General features: G+C 40.7%; 1 long non-coding RNA gene across 2 annotated transcripts in view; it reads right to left on the bottom strand.

Annotated features, from left to right (window-relative positions):
* Positions 1–12,663, bottom strand: part of LOC109562785 (uncharacterized) — a 28,977-nt gene extending 16,314 nt beyond the window's left edge. The window contains exon 1 of one of the 2 annotated variants that reach the window (XR_011567992.1): positions 12,506–12,663. This is a non-coding gene — a long non-coding RNA (uncharacterized lncRNA). The remainder of the gene's footprint in view (positions 1–12,505) is intronic. The other variant, XR_002181213.2, reaches the window with a different exon arrangement.
* Between the last annotated feature and the right edge of the window lie 36 nt (positions 12,664–12,699).

The raw sequence follows: 12,699 nt of genomic DNA, 5'->3' as shown, positions 1-12,699 counted from the left end.
CCACATTGCAGGCAGATTCTTTACCAGCTGAGCCACAAGGGAAGCCCAAAAGTAGGTAGTCAGAACATCAAAAGATTACTGTTAAAGAAAAGGAAACATCTCAAGTTAATGAATTTAGAGGTTTGCTGTGTTTGGGAAGAAGGCAATGGCACCCCACTCCAGCACTCTTGCCTGGAAAATCCCATGGATGGAGGAGCCTGGTGGGCTGCAGTCCATGGGGTCTCTAAGAGTCAGACACATTTGAGCGACTTCACTTTCACTTTTCACTTTCATGCATTGGAGAAGGAAATGTTAACCCACTCCAGTGTTCTTGCCTGGAGAATCCTAGTGACGAGGGAGCACAGCTGGTCCACTGTCTATGGGGTTGCACAGAGTCAGACACGACTAAAGCGACTTAGCAGCAGCAGCAGCAGCAGCAGCATCTGTGTTTGGCAAGGTGCCAGAGTCTGGCCTCTCTGAAATCATTCCTTCATTATGCACCTTGAGTATCTATGGCCAGTATCCTGCTTGTCTGCAGCCTGAAGCCCCTCAAGGTGAACAGTCCAGGCGGCTGCTGTGGCTGCTGGGCTGGTGGCTGCCAACATCCTTTGTTTACTGATAAGGAAGGCAATACTTTTCATCCACAGCGCCTCACATTGGTCATTAATTCAACTAACATTTGAGAGGCATTTCATGACCAATCTTGTTGACGGTGCTAAGAAGCTTTATTCCTAATCAGGTGAAGACTCTATTGCTAGGCCATCTGGTGTGCTGATCTTTGCTGGATCAGCCCTTATTGATAATCGATAATCTAAAATTCTCTTGATTGCCTGTCTTATCAGGCTGTTGTGATTCAGGAAATGTTCTCCCTTGTGGTTTTTTCTCATACCTAGAGTTTCACAATTACGATGATTCTATGTATATATGATGAACTCTATCATGACATCTCTTTTGTTGGAGCCCTGGATACACATTGGGCAATGCAAGAGACAACAGTCTTATAAAACAGACAGGATATAAGCAATACAGATGGGTAACATTAATAAAGTCATATGCCAGTAGAGAGAGAGACAAACCATAAACACCCTGAAAATAAAGGGCCAGTTAAAACAATGGGTAGTATAAGAAGTAACCTGATTGCAAGAAACCATCAAGTCAGATGGAGAAGCCAAATTCTGGAAGGATCAGGTAAAGAGAAAAAAAATGGGTTCCATCTTTGTTTACCAAGGGGCAATTTATCATCTTGTAGTAAGTCATAGCATAAAAGTAAAGGTTTTTCTGGAAAATAAAGATTAAAAGCTGGTATATTTCAGAAAAAATCATAGAATTATAAATCATATTTATCAATTCATTCAGTTCCATGTAATTCATCCCTGTTGATCTGGATGAAGCTGTCAAGTTTCTATCAGAGTTTTGTAATTTCTTACACAGTTTAGCAGTATGGTCATAAGTTATCAGAAACATGTATCAAGAAGTCTTTTATGAATTTTCTTGAAGATCTTCATTTTATAAAAAGAGTAAAACAATGATTGTCTATAGACCACAAAAGTCTTAAATAGCATGGTGAAAGATCTGATTACAAGCCAACTGACAAGAATCTTGGATATTTCTGTGACATACAACATTTTAAGATAACTGGAACATGACTGATAACATTATATCAGTACATATCACATTTTTAGGAATTCCATATAAATTTTAGAATATCTCTATTAATGTTAATTATCCATACAATATAAGGTTAATCTCCAATCACTTGACAGTTCTTCTCAAGTAATTTAACATATCAGATAAGCCTAATTATTTTAATTTTCCTCTCTGAGTTGCCCCCAGGGTTCCTCTGAAGCATCCCAGAGTGAGCTGGAGGTCAGAAGAACCTTAGTTACAATTTGCTATTCAGGCAGGCAGTTTGTCAAAAAATATTAAATAGCTTTCAAACACTTGGTCCAATAGGATCATAGGTCCTTGCGAAGCAACTTAGTCACTTAAAGTGACAAAAGATTTCAAAAAGCAAATACAAGTGTCTTAAAGGCAAACAAACTCATGATCTGTTACCAAAAGCTATATTCCAAGAAAACTTTGTCCTCTTAACAGAGAGGAACAAAAATCTAGTCTTGCATCAGCCTACTTTTCTAACAAAATCCACTTATCTAACTACATTTAATCTAGTCTCAGCTGGACCATTTACAAAACTTCTTTATAGGGCTCTCTCTCTAGAACTAGTCACAACTTTTCGTGTCCTTATTGGTTTGTTTTTCCACCTCCAAAACAAACACATACCTGAGTCTAGGGCACGCTCATTGTTTTCCCCTAACAAAATGCTTTTCCATTCTTCATACCTTATTTTGCTGAAAATGCCACATCCTATTTTCTTTCCATAATGAAATCTTTCCATTAATATCTTTAGTACTTCAATTACATATTACAATTCCAACCCTTAAAAATCTTAATCTCTAGCAAAAACTGCCAAGCACCAAGTCATTGTAGTCTTCTCCATGCCAGCATTTCCCGACTGGAATATTCCACAACCTCTAGAAACAAATACCAATTTCTTTCTTCAGTGTGGTACCAGATGTGTATCTAACAAACACACACATCTTTAGTTTCCCCTTCCTAAGGAGCTACCGTCCATAGCGTTGCAAAGAGTCGGACACAACTGAAGCAGCTGAGCACACACACTCACTCATAAGGAGACAAGGTAAGTCAATTTAGACTCGTTTAGCAGATAACATTCAGGTATTTTATCTTACTTGAACTGACTTGGATAATTCAATGAATTCCCATCATTTAATTTAACTTAGCACAACTCAAGTTACCAAACATCTGGAGAAACTATTTTAGAAAGACATAACCAAAACGTTGTTGAATAGCTAAGTTAGGTCCGACTCTTTGTGACTCCATGGACTGTAGCCTGCCAGGCTCCTCTGTCCATGAGATTTCCAGGCAGGAATACTGAAGCGGGTTACCATTGCCTTCTTCAGGGGATCTCCCTGACCCAGGGATCGAACAGATGTCTGTGTCTCCTGCCTTGGCAGGTGGATTATTTATCGCTGAGCCACTGGGGAAGCTCATGGGAGAGATTAGACTGCCATTATAATATTGATCATATTGTATTTAAATCTTACAAAAAAGATAAATAGCTCCATTTTCAAACACAGAAGGAATTCCACAGTGTATGCAAACCAAGCCTTATTATAGTATCTAAGTGACCCTAAGCGAAAAATATCCATATACACTCTTTCAATAAGTGAATTTTTTATGGTGCCATACAGTATCCATGTTCATGGGTGGATTTTTCTAACTAAACTTGGTGCTTCTCACAGTATAGCTTTATTCACAAGAGCTAAAAGGTGGAAACAACCCTAATTTCCTTCAATAAATGGATAAATAATATATGATAGACACATATAATGGAATATTATTCATTCTTTAAAAAAAGGAAAGAAATTCTGACATGCCACACACAGATAAACCTCAAAAACCTGCTAAGTGAAGTAAGTCACAAAAGGACAAATGATGTATGATTCCACTTATAGCAGCCACCTATAGTGGTCAGATTCATAGAGACAGAAAGTTGCTGAATGATAGTTGCCAGGGTGTTGGGGGGGTGTGATGAGAACTTACTATTTAATGGGCACAGAGTTTCAGTTTGGGACAATAAACTTCTGGAGACAGATGGTGGCAATGTTTGCACAACAGTGAGAATATATTTTATGAGTACATTTAAAATGCTTAAAATGATGAATTTTATGGTTTACATATTTGACCACAAGCTTAAAAAAAAATGCTGGGATTCATAGAATTAATCTTTACCATACTAAGTGGCAGATTATGTGACCAGGCTGTTCAGATTTGTTTTAAAATAAACCTCAAAATATAACAGAATCACTACGTAGTCATTAGAGCAATATGAGAAAACTCTGTTCTATGTTTAAGTTCAAGATCCAGAGAACATGCCCTTTCTCAGAACTTCAGGAAGCCGTTCAACAAAGTATTTTTCTAACATTGGAAATTCCTTTCAAGTTATATTTTTTTGAACAAGGGCAGAAAAGACATGAAACCTATTCTACCTTGACATTTCAGAACTCTAATCCATTTTGAGTATTACAATGCACTTAATTTTGAGTATTATAATACAGAGCAATGACAGCATGAACCCATCTGCTAGAAGCCTCCCTTTGGAAAAACATCATCAACCGTCATTGCTGGAGCTGGTCTGAACCAACCTACCAGGGCTGAAGCAGACTATTAACTTTCCATGAATTTTGTCAGCTGCTTCTTAAATACAGGCATTATTAAAAATCAAATTACATGAACTGAATTAAATACATAAAATTACAAAGGTAGTTAATAACCAAATTCACCACTTCCTATGTATTTTACTAGATTTTATTTTACTCTGTATGCTCTTGAGATTAGTTACTGTAGCCTTATCTTTATGGTAGAAATATTACCTAAGGAAATACTGCCCTGTGGCACAGTACATCTCTCCCCAAATCCAAATGCAGTGTGACAGCACGCTGGTAGGCTGACATCAGTCATGGTTTAAATACTTACACCATGGAAATGGGCAAATGCTGTAAATCAAGAGTTGTTACGTTTTAAAAGGGTTATAGAAACAAATGAAGAAAACGTGACACAGACTATATGAGACCCATAATGCCTAACATATTACTCTCTTGCCCTTCACAGAAAAAGTGTGCCAATTTCTGGTTATGATGTTGACAGAGATTGTGTTAATAAGAGAATCAGACTTAAAAGTGTGCATGTCTGAGTCATTACACCATAAATAGCAAACAAAAAATGAAGGAATCATTTTTCCAGTATTCAGAAACTGTTACCTAATTCAGCAAAGAAGCCACAACACTGATGCATGAAGTTCTGCCGTGGTTTCACTATCGCCCTTTCATCTTACTCATTTTAATAAATGAAAGTGTCAAACCAGCTCATATCAGCACAAAATTCTGATATATGACAAATAGTACAAGAGAAGGAGTACTGGATTAGGAGGACCTTGAACAATTGACTTCATCGGTTTTCTATTTTCTAAAATGAGTGGGGGAAAAAAACTCAGATAATCCCAAGAGGGATTCCCAATAAGAGATGACTACTCTATGATTGGATACTCTATGTGTGGATGTGAGAATTGGACTATACAGAAAGCCGAGCGCCAAAGAATGGATGCTTTTGAACTGTGGTGTTGGAGAAGACTTGAGAGTCCCTTGCATGCAAGGAGATCCAACCAGTCCATCCTAAAGGAAATCAGTCCTGAATATTCATTGGAAGGACTGATGCTGAAGCCGAAACGCCAATACTTTGGCCACCTGATGCAAAGAACTGACTCATTTGAAAAGACCCTGATGCTGGGAAAGATTGAAGGTGGGAGGAGAAGGGGACGACAGAGGATGAGATGGTTGGATGGTATCACCGACTCAATAGACCTAAGTTTGAATAAACTCCGGGAGTTGGTGATGGGCAGGGAGGCCTGGCGTGCTGTGGTTCGTGGGGTCGCAAAGAGTCGGACACGACTGAGCGACTGAACTGAACTAAACTGAATCTGTCGTTCCTTTTCCTTTTGAAAGCTTTGTTTCCCATTCCAGGGTTGGTTTGTTGCGATCACTTTTATTTCAACAAACTCTGTTCAAACTATGCCAACTACCAATTCAAGGGAAAATGATGCCACTTAATTCCCTGGTCCAGCACTGCCCAGTGACTTTCAGTTGAGCGAGGTCATCCCAGTCTCTCAACTGAGGATGAGCCACTCAGTGTCTAAGCTGAGCAGAAATCTTCCCAGCTTCTTTCTCTGAGGATAACCCAGGTGCCTCTTCTTGAATCTAAGTTTCAAGGGTAACTGAGTCCTCCAGAGAATTTAAATACCACTGAATAAAACTTAGGACCATCAGCCAATAACAAGAGATTCAAGAACCAGGAGACCCTCACCCAGATTCCTCTGGGCTCTCTGAAGAGGTGGACGGGCCCAAGAGGCCTCTGCTGGCACCAAGCTCCAGGTCCTCATCAAGTTCAGATGAAGGAGAGAAGTCTGTTTGGGTCCCTTCGTAGTCATCAGAAGCCTGGACTAAAAGAAATGCACAGCCTAAGAGTTGAGCATCATGTTTTATTTGGCAAATTTTCTGAGGACTTAAGCTCAGAAGGCAGCCTCGGATTGCTCTGAGGGGCTGCTCCAAAGAGGTGAGGGAGAAGCCAGGGTATATAGAAGTTCAGTAGTCAGAACATCAAAAGACTACTGTTTACTTTAAAAAAAAAAAAAAAAAAAAAAAGCCAAACATCAAGTTAAAGAATTTAGTGCTTTTCTAAGTATGGGAAGATCCGAGAGTCTGGGTTCATTGAAATCATTCCTTTGATTTGCACATCAGCTATCTGGGGCCAGCATCCTGCTTTTCGCCATCTTGGGTCCCCTCACGCTGAACAGTCCAGGCAACTGCCCGTGGCTGCTGGCTTGGTGACTGCAACATCCTTCATTGACTGATATGGCAGACAACGTTTCATCCACGCCAGAAGCCACTCACCTTTCAGTCCCTTGGGAATCACCCTTTCTTCTTGCCCTGTCCTCAGGAGCAACTGGCAGCATCTTCAGTGGGCTGCTCCACTCTGAAACATCCCTGTCTCCAGCCCCCTCAAAACAAGCTCAGTATTATCTCCAACCTCACCACCGTTTGCAGAAAACCAAAAGTAACTCCTCATGATATGATTTGGTGTATGAGAAACGGCAGTGACCCAGTGGCTGAGTCAGTTTTTACGGTTCCCATGGTCTCTTGGGAATTCTTCACCGGTTTAGGTGGGGCTGCACCTCTGTCAGACAGGTACAGTGCCCTTGATAACCTCCTAGGTCTCTTGAGAGGCCAAAAGTCTAATGAAAATTTCAAACTTCAAGTGCACTAAAGACCCATAATGAAGATCATGTCAAAGAGAAAAAGGTGAAGAAATGGGGCCTTCTAAGAGTCTGTAAAACAGAAAGACATACTTCACAAAAGCATAGATTCTTAATGTTGGAGGAGGCCTTACAGATGTTTTTCCAAAACGCTCACACGCATAAAAACCACTTGGAAAGCCCCTTAGAAATGCAGACTGAGATTCAGTAGGTCTGGCTGGGGGGTGCTTTCTCCAGGGGCCACACTTGGAGGTATATCTCTAGGGTATACCTGTGGTTAGCACCTTGACAGCATGTGGGGATTACTCAAGAAGCTTTAAAAAATACTCCTGCCAAGATCACAACAGACAACACAGAAATACAAATGATCATAAGAGACTACTATCAACAATTATATGCCAATAAAATGGACAACGTGGAAGAAATGGACAAATTCTTAGAAAAGTACAACTTTCCAAAACTCGACCAGGAAGAAATAGAAAATCTTAACAGACCCATCACAAGCACGGAAATTGAAACTGTAATCAAAAATCTTCCAGCAAACAAAAGCCCAGGTCCAGACAGCTTCACAGCTGAATTCTACCAAAAATTTAGAGAAGAGCTAACACCTATCCTACTCAAACTCTTCCAGAAAATTACAGAGGAAGGTAAACTTCCAAACTCATTCTATGAGGCCACCATCACCCTAATACCAAAACCTGACAAAGATCCCACAAAAAAAGAAAACTACAGGCCAATATCACTGATGAACATAGATGCAAAAATCCTTAACAAAATTCTAGCAATCAGAATCCAACAACAGGAGAGGGAGAGGGTGGGAAGATTTGGGAGAATGGCATTGAAACATGTGAAACGTCATGTATGAAACGAGATGCCAGTCAAGGTTCAATGCACAATGCTGGATGCTTGGGGCTGGTGCACTGGGACGACCCAGAGGGATGGTGTGGGGAGGGAGGAGGGAGGAGGGTTCAGGATGGGGAACACATGTATACTAATTAAATAATTTTCTATTAAAGAAAAAAAAAAAAAAGAATCCAACAACACATTAAAAAGATCATACACCATGACCAAGTGGGCTTTATCCCAGGGATGCAAGGATTCTTCACTATCCACAAATTAATCTATGTAAAATGCCACATTAACAAATTGAAAAATAAAAACCATATGATCATCTCAATAGATGCAGAGAAAGCCTTTAACAAAATTCAACATCCATTTATGATAAAAACTCTCCAGAAAGCAGGAATAGAAGGAACATACCTCAACATAATAAAAGCTATATATGACAAACCCACAGCAAACATTATCCTCAATGGTGAAAAATTGAAAGCATTTCCTCTAAAGTCAGGAACAAGACAATGGTGCCCACTTTCACCATTACTATTCAACATAGTTTTGGAAGTTTTGGCCACAGCAATCAGAGCAGAAAAAGAAAGAAAAGGAATCCAAATTGGAAAAGAAGAAATAAAACTCTCACTATTTGCAGGTGACATGATCCTCTACATAGAAAACCCTAAAGATTCCACCAGAAAATTACTAGAACTAATCAATGAATATAGTAAAGTTGCAGGATATAAAATCAACACACAGAAATCCCTTGCATTCCTATACACTAATAATGAGAAAACAGAAAGAGAAATTAAGGAAACAATTCCATTCACCATTGCAATGGAAAGAATAAAATACTTAGGAATATATCTACCTAAAGAAACTAAAGACCTATATATAGAAAACTATAAAATACTGGTGAAAGAAATCAAAGAGGACACCAACAGATGAAGAAATATACTATGTTCATGGATTGGAAGAATCAATATAGTGAAAATGAGTATACTACCCAAAGCAATTTATAGATTCAATGCAATCCCTATCAAGCTACCAACAGTATTCTTCACAGAGCTAGAACAAATAATTTCACAATTTGTATGGAAATACAAAAAACCTCGAATAGCCAAAGCTATCTTGAGAAAGAAGAATGGAACTGGAGGAATCAACCTACCTGACTTCAGGCTTTACTACAAAGCCACAGTCATCAAGACAGTATGGTACTGGCACAAAGACAGAAATATAGATCAATGGAACAAAATAGAAAGCCCAGAGATAAATCCACGCACCTATGGACACCTTATCTTTGACAAAGAAGGGAAGAATATACAATGGAGAAAAGACAATCTCTTTAATAAGTGGTGCTGGGAAAACTGGTCAACCACTTGTAAAAGAATGAAACTAGAACACTTTCTAACACCATACACAAAAATAAACTCAAAATGGATTAAAGATCTAAATGTAAGACCAGAAACTATAAAACTCCTAGAGGAGAACATAGGCAAAACACTCTCCGACATACATCACAGCAGGATCCTCTATGACCCACCTCCCAGAATATTGGAAATAAAAGCAAAAATAAACAAATGGGACCTAATTAAACTTAAAAGCTTCTGCACAACAAAGGAAACTATTAGCAAGGTGAAAAGACAGCCTTCAGAATGGGAGAAAATAATAGCAAATGAAGCAACTGACAAACAACTAATCTCAAAAATATACAAGCAACTCCTACAGCTCAATTCCAGAAAAATAAATGACCCAATCAAAAAATGGGCCAAAGAACTAAATAGACATTTCTCCAAAGAAGACATGCAGATGGCTAACAAACACATGAAAAGATGCTCAACATCACTCATTATCAGAGAAATGCAAATCAAAACCACTATGAGGTACCATTTCACGCCAGTCAGAATGGCTGCAATCCAAAAATCTACAAGCAATAAATGCTGGAGAGGGTGTGGAGAAAAAGGAACCCTCTTACACTGTTGGTGGGAATGCAAACTAGTACAGCCACTATGGAGAACAGTGTGGAGATTCCTTAAAAAACTGGAAATAGAACTGCCTTATGATCCAGCAATCCCACTGCTGGGCATACACACTGAGGAAACCAGAAGGGAAAGAGATACGTGTACCCCAATGTTCATCGCAGCACTGTTTATAATAGCCAGGACATGGAAGCAACCTAGATGTCCATCAGCAGATGAATGGATAAGAAAGCTATGGTACATATACATAATGGAGTATTACTCAGCCATTAAAAAGAATTCATTTGAATCAGTTCTAATGAGATGGATGAAACTGGAGCCTATTATACAGAGTGAAGTAAGCCAGAAAGAAAAACACCAATACAGTATACTAACACATATATATGGAATTTAGAAAGATGGTAACAATAACCCTGTATACGAGACAGCAAAAGAGACACTGATGTATAGAACAGTCTTTTGGACTCTGTGGGAGAGGGAGAGGGTGGGAAGATTTGGGAGAATGGCATTAAAACATGTATACTATCATGTATGAAACGAGTCGCCAGTCCAGGTTCGATGCACGATACTGGATATTTGGGGCTGGTGCACTGGGACGACCCAGAGGGAGGGTATGGGGAGGGAGGAGGGAGGAGGGTTCAGGATGGGGAGCACATGTATACCTGTGGCAGATTCATTTCGATATTTGGCAAAACCAATACAATATTGTAAAGTTAAAAAAAAAAAAATACTCCTGCCTGGATATCCTGCGGCCCCTCCCCCTCCCCACTACAACGTAACTGCTTTATTTCAATCACTCCCCCTTGATTCTAATCTGCAGCAAAGTGAGAATCACTGCCCCAGATCAGTGCTTCTCAACTTTAGCACATATCATCATCATCTAGAGAGCTTGTGAAACCACAGTTCTCGAAAGAGCCCCAGTGCAGAGATTCTGACTCAGCAAATCTGAGATGCAGCCTCAAATGTACATTTCTAACAAGGTCAAGAAGCAACAGTTAGAACTGGACATGGAACAGCAGACTGGTTCCAAATCAGGAAAGGAGTATGTCAAGGCTGTATGTTGTCACCCTGCTTATTTAACTTATATGCAGAGTACATCACATGAAATGTCAGGCTGGATGAAGCACAAGTTGGAATCAACATTGCCGGGAGAAATATCAATAACCTCAGATATGCAGATGACACCACCCTTATGGCAGAAAGCAAAGAAGAACTAAAGAGCCTCTTGATGAAAGTGAAAGAGGAGAGTGAAAAAGTTGGCTTAAAACTCAACCTTCAGAAAACGAAGATCATGGCATCTGGTCCCCTCCCTTGATGGCAAATAGATGGGGAAACAGTGGAAACAGTGACAGACTTTATTTTTTTGAGCTCCAAAATCACTACAGATGGTGACTGCAGCCATGAAATTAAAAGATGCTTGCACATTGGAAGAAAAGTTATGACCAGCCTAGACAGCATATTAAAAATCAGAGATATTATTTTGCCAACAAAGTTCCATCTAGTTAAAGCTATGGTTTTTCCAGTAGTCATGTATGGATGTGACAGTTGGACTATAAAGAAAGCTGAGCACTAAAGAAAGGATGTTTTTGAGGTGTGGTGTTGGAGAAGACTCTTGAGAATCCCCTGGGCAGCAAGGAGACCCAACCAGTCAATCCTAAAGGAAATCAGTTCTGAATATTCATTGGAAGGACTGATGCTGAAGCTGAAACTCTAATACTTTGGCCACCTGATGCGAGGAACTGACTCATTTGAAAAGACCCTGATGCTGGGAGAGATTTAAGGGGATGACAGAGGATGAGATGATTGGATGGTATCACCGACTCAATGCACATGAGTTTGCGTAAACTCTGGGAACTGGTGATGGACAAGGAGGCCTGGCGTGCTACAGTCCATGGGGTCACAAAGAGTTGGACACGACTGAGTGACTGAACTGAAATGTTGTTTTCTGGCTATTTAGGCAGCAACCTATCCAGGACTCCTGCATCTTCAACAACAAGCACAGTCCATGATACACAGTGGATGCTGCTAAGTATCAGTCCATAAACTGAATTAAAAATAAAAATTATCAGAGTTAAGATACTAAACAGCAAAGTTGTTGTGCTAGGTTGCTTCAGTCGTGTCTGACTCTTTGCGACCCCATGGACTATAGCCTGCCAGGCTTCCGTCCATGGGATTCTCCAGGCAAGAATACCAGAGTGGGCTGTCAGTTCCTTTTCCAGGGGATCTTCCCAACCCAGGGATGGAACCCAGGTCTCTGCACTTCAGACAGAATCTTTACCACTGAGCCACCAGGGAAGCCCCCAAACAGCAAAAGTCTAATCCGAAGTCTAAAAGGAAAACTATCTCTTTTTTCAACAAATATTACATTGAGCCAGGCAATAATCCCAAATGTACAGCTTACGTTATAAATGACCACTCAAGTGTCTCATTGGCGGTTACAATCCCTTTGATCAATCCGAAAAGAGAGAGGTACAAAGTGACATACTTCACAGGAAGGCTTTTCCCACCCGGTGAGCAGGAAGAACTGCCCATGCGCACACTGAACTGAACAAGCTCCTAGGTGATGCTGAGTCTGCTGCTCCCGTGGCCTTGGAGGTCATCCAGTTTCGCATCAGTTTCCCACGTGGGAAACCAAGATGAAATGAGTCGCTCAAGGTCTCTTCCTTCCCTGTCTCCTGACTCTGGTCCCCAGGTCTATACTCTGCCAGTCCTTTCTGCGTCCCCCGTTCCTCCCTTAGTCCTAGGCTAATCGCCAGAATGAGCTTGTGCCCGGGGGCTCAGGAGGGTCGAGGTTCCTTACGGTGGGAGGCTCTTGAGCTACCCTCACCTGCACAGTCCGACGCGAAGACGTGTGGTCTAGCTCTGCTGCAGCCGGGACGCGGCTCGCAGGATTCGAAAGCTCGGCTGGCAGTGCGCGACCTCTCCTAAAGAAAGGTGGGAGGCGGAGCCCGCGAGAGGGGTCACGCCGCCCAGTCGGTTACCATGGCAACCGGTGCCCTCCCTCGCGGTAACCCTACGCTG

This window comes from Bos indicus, chromosome 8, assembly GCF_029378745.1.
Source record: "Bos indicus isolate NIAB-ARS_2022 breed Sahiwal x Tharparkar chromosome 8, NIAB-ARS_B.indTharparkar_mat_pri_1.0, whole genome shotgun sequence".
NCBI lineage: Eukaryota > Metazoa > Chordata > Mammalia > Artiodactyla > Bovidae > Bos > Bos indicus.
Note: the sequence above shows the minus strand (reverse complement) of the source record. Positions and strands in the feature narration are given on the sequence as shown.